Raw genomic sequence first — 8,357 nt, 5'->3', positions numbered from 1 at the left:
TACATAATCGCATTAGTATTGACAGGTAAATCACAAGCTGACGTACTAGAACATTTATACCCCGTTGCAGCATTGTTCTAGTTTAGTTTAAAATATGGATGAATGGATGTTGGTCAAGTTTGTGATAGATGGATGCATTGATGGATATTAGCAAGTTTTGTGTTTGGTCAAGTTAGTGTTAGGTCATTGATAGATGGAAGCAATTCGAGACACTTGGTTTATAAAATACTTAATGAAGCTTTTTTTTTTTGCAATTTGAGATGTTGTTTCATGTTGGTTCACAATATAGTGTCAATGCTTTATGTGATATGTGATGAGCTAAAAAATTTTCACTCGATGGAATTAATAGGATTTGTGGTGTTCTATCTTTATGGAGTGATCGTCGACGTTGGAGGTGTTGGTCCACGGTTGTCCCTCCTCTGATTGACTACATCCTCTACATCTGAGGGTGAGCAACAATTCCAGCACCTCGTTCGCTTTTTTTCCATGTCACTAGATTAAATTTTCACATCAAGTCGCGTAACCTAGGCGTCTCCCGTCCGAAAGGGTTGCATCGATAAATATGCATTCAATTTCATATTTATCACCGCAACTCTTTCGTATTGTCCAGCGTTTTCCATTGACAGCCCAAGGATATGTAGATTGGGTACGTTGTCCATGCTCTACCCCGTTCCGAGACAGGATTTTGGCGGCGCCTCCCCGTTGTTCTCCGGATGCACATTCTCTCGGCATTTTTCCGAGACGTGTATTTGGAGAACAACGGGGAGGCGCTGCCGAAATTTTGTCTCGGAATGGGATAGAGTATGGACAACGTACTCTATCTACACATTCTTGGGTGGGATTAGGACCCATCTTTACCTATTAAAGATGTAGGTGGATTAAATGTCGTTTCTCGTCAACCTTGTAAAAAATAAAATATTGATGCGAGTAATTTAAATGAATCCTTAATTTTGTTGTGTGGCTTCCAATAAAGCAGAGATGGCAGATAATCAGTGGATGTATAGTGGGTTTTCCTGTCGGAATCAAGTAACAACAGAGTGGGTCGAGAAAACTAATGTGTTTTTTAAAGAGATATTCCGTAGTCCATTGAGGATGGTACCAGAATGCCCCTGTGCCAAATGTAAGAGACGTATGCACAAAGATAAGAGTGAGATGACTAAGCACCTTCGCACGCATGGATTTATGCCAAACTTTAATATGCCAATAAACTTTGCCCTGCGGGACCGTGGTAGAGAGGAGGTGATACGACAACACGTCCCTGGTTATGAGGACGATGGGGTTAGAGACATGCTACATGATGTCTTTGCTGCACAGCCTACACCTCCATCACATTCAGCGAATGAACCAGAGGAGCCGGAGGAAACCGCAAAGGCCTTCCTGGATATCTTGGCGTCGTGAAAGAAACCTCTTTATGAGGATGCCACGCTCTCTGTGCTGGATGCCACCTCGCAACTGATGGCAGTCAAAGGCCGAGTACGGTTGTAGCCGAGGTTGCTTTGAAGCATTTCTGGGAGTATGGGCTAACAGCCTCCCTGAGGGCCATGAACTACCGAAAACCATGTATGCTATGAAGAAAACCATGAAGGCGCTCTCCACGGATTATGAGAAAATACTTGTTTGTCCAAAGAATTGCCTTTTGTTTAGGCATGAGTATGCGAATGACAACTACTGTAGGAAGTGCGGTTCCTCTCGGTATATTGAGGTGGTCAATGAACAGGGTCAGAAGAAGCAGGTAAAAATCCCTGCGAAGGTTCTTCGGTATCTTCATTTCATAGAAAGAATGCAGCTCCTTTTCATCACCGAGGAGTTTGCCAAAATGATGAAGTGGCACAAGGAAGGGAAAAGGTACAATCCAAATAAAATTGTACATCCATCAGAAGGTGAAGCATGGAAGTCATTCGATATAGAATACCCTGAGGAAGCAGCGGAGGTTGGGAATGTCAGAATTGCTATATCAGGTGATGGGTTCAATCCATATGGTATGTCGTCTAATCCATACAGCTGCTCGTCTGTGTTTGTTATTCCTCTCAATCTCCCGCCCGACGCCATAATGCAACGCAAGACCATGTTCATGTCGCTTATAATTCCGGGGCCTGAATATCCGAGGAAGAATTTGAGTGTGTTTATGCAGCCGTTGGTGGATGATTTGCACCATTCTTGGTACTTCCCGAGGTTGACGTACGACCGACATCTCCAGAAAAATTTCTTGATGAAAGTTTGGCTACAGTATTGCATGCATGACTTTCCCGGCCATGCCTTATTCTGCGGATGCTGTACAAGTGGGAAGATGCCTTGCCCAATGTGCATGCAGGCCTTGCGTTTCATTTGGCTGAAGTAGGGTGGCAAGTATGTTTCCTTTGACCTGCATCGAGAGTTCCTCCCTCCAGACCATCCTAATAGGGAAGACAAGAAGAACTTCACAAAAGGCCTAGTCGTCCATGAAGTAAACGAGATTCCAACGTTTTCTAGTGCGGATGTGCTTGCTCAGCTGAAAGCTCTTAAGCCTGCCGACGAAGGAAAAGCCAAAGCCAAAGCCAAAGCCAAAGACAAAGGCAAAGCTATAGGCGAAGGCGAGGGCGAGGGCGAGGGCCAAGGAAAAGGCAAAGGGAAAGCAAAAGGTTTTGAAGGATATGGTGAGATGAAAAACTAGACTCATATTACCCCCCTTCACGCAGCTTCCCTATTTCTAGGACCTCAAACTTCCATACAACATCGACGTGATGCACACCGAGAAGAATGTCGCGGAGGCCCTTTTTTGCACGATCGTCAACATTCCTGATAAGACAAAGGATAATGTTAATGCTAGAGTCGATCAACAGAATATTTGTGGCAGACCACGTCTACACATGCAGCCTCCAACAGACGGTCGAAAATCTTGGTTCAAACTAGATGCTGACTTTGTACTTAAAAAGGATCATAAGATGGAGGCATTCAAGTGGCTGAAATAGGTCGTGAAGTTCACTGATGGTTATGCGCCGAATATACGTGAGGGGGTCAATCTTTTAACGGGTAAAGTGACCGGGCTCAAGAGTCATGACTATCATGTATGGATTGAGCGGTTATGCCGGTGATGGTTCAGGGCTATGTTCCCGAGCTCGTCTGGCGTGTGCTTGCGGAGCTAAGCCATTTCTTCCGGACGCTTTGTGCTAAAGAAGTATGTCCCAAGATGATAAAAGAAATGCATAAGAAGGCGCCAGAGTTGATATGCAAACTAGATAAGATCTTCCCGCTAGGCTTCTTTACTCCGATGACACATCTCATTTTGCACCTCGAGAACGAGGTATTGTTGGGGGGCCCTGTGCAGAATCGTTGGCAGTACGACCCTGAGAGACAGAACAAGCATCTAAGACAGAAATGTGGAAACAAAGCTAAGATTGAAGCTTCCATAGCCGAGGCAGTTATCCTAGAGGAGGTGGCAGACCTCAGGATAGCGTACTATCCGGACCATGTTCCCACGCTGCACAATAAGGTGTCTCAGTACAATATAGAAGAACCCAAGTATAAACCCAAACTGCCTCTATTCAGCAGGCAAGGTGGCAGGGCTAGATGCTCGACACCTTGTATCATGCCACAAGATGAGTGGGAGGATGTCATGTTCTATATCTTGCACAACATCAAGGAAGTTGAGGATGAGCCTTTGCACCATTCTTTTAGTCAATTTGTTATGTTAACTTTGCCTAGTTTTAATACCACTTTTCTTATTTTAGTCGATTTGTTGATGAAGAGTGGACGGGAATGCTGCCTCCTACTGAAGCGGAGGCATTTGCTCTTCTCCGAAAGGGTGCCGATGGAAGGAAAAAAAATTGTTGCGTGGTTCATGGAGAAAGTAAATTTTCACACTTCCCTATTACCTAGCTAGTTCACCCTACAATTCCAACTAAACTCATGCACCCTATAATTTCAATTAAACTTGTAGGGAAAAGATCTGAACACATCAATGGATGAAGAATTGAGATGGGTTTCCATGGGTTTTAACAGTCGGGTCATGACATGCGAAAAGTATGATGTGAATGGGTATCGCTTCCATACAAAGGAGCACCAGAACAGTCGGCCTGATCCCAAAACTATAAATATCGGAGTCTCCACTGAAGGAGATAATAAAGTAGATTACTACGGAAGGGTAGTGTTGGGGATATAGCTACTAGTGTAACCCGCCCAGGAGGGGCCGAGTTACGCTATGACGATTTATTATATGAAACCCAATATCAAGCTTGAAGATGACGGTTCAATAAAGGGTCTAAAGCCCGCAGGCGACTTAAGGCCCGTAGTGATAAACCGCCGTAATGGCATGTGTCGGTGTCAAAACCGGCGGATCTCGGGTAGGGGGTCCCGAACTGTGCGTCTAGGCGGATGGTAACAGGAGACAAGGAACACGATGTTTTTACCCAGGTTTGGGCCCTCTCGATGGAGGTAAAACCCTACTCCTGCTTGATTAATATTGATGATATGGGTAGTACAAGAGTAGATCTACCACGAGATCAAGGAGGCTAAACCCTAGAAACTAGCCTATGGTATGATTGTTGTTCTGCTGTTGTTGTCCTACGGACAAAAACCCTCCGGTTTATATAGACACCGGAGAGGGTTAGGGTTACACAGAGTCGGTTACAATGGTAGGAGATCTACATATCCGCGTCGCCAAACTTGCCTTCCGCGCCAAGGAAAGTCCCTTCCGGACACGGGGCGAAGTCTTCAATCTTGTATCTTCATAGTCCAGGAGTCCGGTCGAAGATATAGTCCGGCTATCCGGACGCCCCCTAATCCAGGACTCCCTCAGTAGCCCCTGAACCAAGCTTCAATGACGACGAGTCCGGCGCGCAGATTGTCTTCGGCATTGCAAGGCGGGTTCCTCCTCCAAGTACTTCATAGAAGATTTTGACCACAAAGGATAGTGTCCGGCTCTGCAAAATAAGTTTCCACATATTGCCGTAGAGAGAATAATATTTACACAAATCTAATCCGCTGACGTATTCCGTAGCGTGACATCACATTGCGGCCAAGCCTTTATTCGAATCGTTTTTCTCCCCCACCTCAGTGCGTTTCGCGAGGCGGTTCCTTGGCACGTCTTGTCAAAGCAGAGATCGTGTCCCCTCATTTCACGGGATTCTCATTAATACGGACGTGGGTAACCCAACCACGCCATTGATTACGGCGCTTGGGAGATAAGCGAGTTTTATCAGGCTGGTGGGGACGCATAGCCGCATCCGCCCATATAAGGGGACAAGGATCCACCTTTTCACCTATGCCTTCTTCCTCCTTTGCTTATCCATCTTCCGCGCACTTGAGCTCCAGCGCCCAAGTCCGCACTTCCCACCTCGACCTTCTCCAGCCATGTCCGGAGCGGGAGGCAAGTGGATGGTCTCCTCCGTCACGGAGGGACACATCAAAAAACTGAGGAAGGCCGAATACTTGTCTAACGACATCGCGCACCGGCTTCCTGAAGAGGGGCAGCTCCTCCCCACCCCAAGGCCCCATGAGAGGGTAGTGTTCCTTTCCCACTTCCTCCGCGGACTGGGCTTTCCTCTCCACCCATTCGTCCGGGGGCTCATGTTCTACTATGGCCTGGATTTCCACGATCTGGCCCCGAACTTCATCCTCAACATCTTGGCGTTTATCGTTGTGTGCGAGGCTTTCCTCTGCATCCGCCCCCATTTTGGCCTATGGCTCAAGACTTTCAATGTCAAGCCAAAGGTGGTGCGCGGCAACTGGGCAAGATGGCCAACGTCCTATGGCTCGAGGGCTCTTTTGTGGAGACCCTGAAGGGGTGGCAATCGGGGTGGTTTTACATCACCGAGCCGCACGACCCTGAGTGGGTCACAGCCCCCGAGTTCCGGTCCGGACCCCCTACGCGGCTCACGTCCTGGAAAGAGACGGGCCTATCATGGGGCAACAAAGGAGAGGTGACTGGACTGCAAACATGCATCCAAACCCTGGTGAACAAGCAACTCAAGCTTGTCAATGTAGTCCAAGTTATGCTCATCCGCTGGATCCTCCCGTGTCAACAACGGGCTTTCAACCTATGGGAGTTCGACCCGGCGCAGCACCGAACTCTGAGCAGGCTCTTCGACACGACGTACAAAGATGTCTGGAAGGTGCTATTCAAGGGCGCCGAGGCTCCCGCATCCGCTTCCGAGGACCGCGGATTCAGCACGCAGTGTTACGCTAGTGCGGTAAGCTATTTTTACCTTTTATAGGGTATTAGTTTTCCATAGTTTGACTCTATGCGGGATCTAAGCCCCCTTACCTTTGACAGGATTGGCAGGCGAAGTCCGGACAGATCAACTGTCCGGCTCCTTTGCCCGAAGACCCAGCCGATGCTCGCTTGGCGAAGCTGCTGATTCCGGCACCCTATGTGGTGCCGGAGAAGAAGGCCAAGAAGAAGGCCACAGGGACTCGAAAGAGCGCCCGATGCCTGGACGAATCCGAGACGCGCTCCTCCCGTGAAGACGACGAGGAGGAAGAAGAAACCTCTCCCCCTCCAGCGGGGGGAGGAAAGAAAAGGAAGGCCGCCTCGACCGGGGAGGCCGAAGGGTCCAAGAAGGGGAAGACCCTTCCTCCGGACTACTCCACCGACGCCGACAATGGCGAAGAGGAGTGGACGCACAGGGCCAAGCGCCCGGCGAAATCGTAAGTATCCGGATACTAGAGTAATTCATAGTATTCCTTTATTGCACAGCCTTTCCTTATGTCGAATATGATTGTGCAGTCCGCCCAAGGCCGGGCTCGATGAGTCGTCGAGCGGCTCCCTGGATTCGTTGGATGTGAATTCACTTCCGACGGCTACCTCCCCCCGCCCTACGGACGACGCCGAAGTGTTGTCCCAATAGGTTCCAAGTCAGGAGGAGGTGATCCCGGAGGCGCCGCAAGGCAACCTCCCGGATTCCAGGAGTAAAGGGGATAGATCCCCCAAGGGCTCCGAGTCTGGCTTTGAGCCGGACTCCGTGCCGGAACCTTCAACGGTTCCGGACTCCTGTAGGCAGCCTCCTTCCAAGAGGAGCAAGCCTACCGAGCCGGTGGCCTCCGTCCAACTGGAGGTACCGGACAATTTGCTGGAGGTGCTTAACGGCGCCTCCATCGACGAGGAGCACCGCACTGTTATGAGTGTGGTGATCCAGAAGGTTCAGTCCGCCAAGAGCAGACTGACTGAAGCCTGCGCCAGCCTTTTAACAGGCTTTGAGGTAAGTAAAGAATATGTAAAAATATTACCGCATAGACAGTAGCCCCTGATGCTCTGTTTGGCGTTCGGAAAGAAAAGCCGAATAGAGGATCCAATGAAATTCGTAGGAGTCTAACAAAAAATGAGTCAATATGCGTATGCAAGCTTCGCTGCTAGCGTCCGCCGCACTGACTGCGGAGGTGGGTACGGTGAAGCAGTACCTCGAGCATTCCGAGTGAGAGCTCGGCCTTGCCAAGAGGCAGCTCGAGGAGAAGGAAGGTAAGAGATACCTTATTGAAATATATAAAAAGTGCAATTGCAAAAAATGTCAGGATTAACGTGGCTATTGTAGGGGCCACGTCTGAGGTGGCGACCCTTAAGCAAGCGCTGTCCGAGGCTGAGAAGAGGGCGACCATGGAGCGCACCGAGCGGGAGAGGTATGAGGCCCAGGTTGGCGAGGTACGGTAAGAGCTCCAGGCTCTCATGAAAAAACATGAGAGTTTGGAGCTTGACTCAAAGACGCGAGCGTCCAAGATCGCGGCGGCCATTGAAAATGCCAAGTCTGCCAAGGCCTAATCCTAGAAGGTCCTCCAGGAGGTGGATGCAATGAAAAAGATAGCGGCGGGTAAGGCATTCTTTATGCAAAGCAAACATGTAAAAGTGAGTTACTTGTTACTTACCCGAATCCGGAGCTCTCCAGGAGCATTCGCAGATTTGCCCCGTAGCGTGTCCGATGCCGCTGCATTCTACCGAGCCGAGGAGGGCAGCTCGACGGAGAAGGTGTTCTGGTCTCAGTATGCTGAGGCCGGACACCCTGTGCCCCTGAGCGACCAGCTGAAGCAACTGGTCGAGCTCCACAAGGTGGCCGAGCAGGCCATGAAGGGCCTCATAGTTCGTCTGTGGCCTGGAGAGGCTCTGCCTGGGAGCTACTTCGGGCTGGTGCGGCGGCTGGTGGAGGCCTGTCCAAGGCTCGAAGTCATCAAGTGCTCCGTCTGCATCGAAGGTGCCCGTAGGGCCCTTGCCCGCGCTAAGGTGCACTGGGGCAAGTTGGATGCTGAGAAGCTTGTGAAGGACGGGCCACCGCCGGGGAAAGAGCATCGCAAGCCCGAGATGTATTATGAGGGCGTTCTGAAGGGTGCCCGCCTTATGGCGGATGAATGTTCCAGGGATGTAATTTTTGAGTAAACTCGCTCGTTTTGTCCTG

This window comes from Triticum dicoccoides, chromosome 3A (assembly GCF_002162155.2).
Source record: "Triticum dicoccoides isolate Atlit2015 ecotype Zavitan chromosome 3A, WEW_v2.0, whole genome shotgun sequence".
In the NCBI taxonomy this organism is placed as follows: domain Eukaryota; kingdom Viridiplantae; phylum Streptophyta; class Magnoliopsida; order Poales; family Poaceae; genus Triticum; species Triticum dicoccoides.
The sequence above is the reverse complement of the archived record's forward strand: the minus strand, read 5'-3'. Positions refer to the sequence as shown.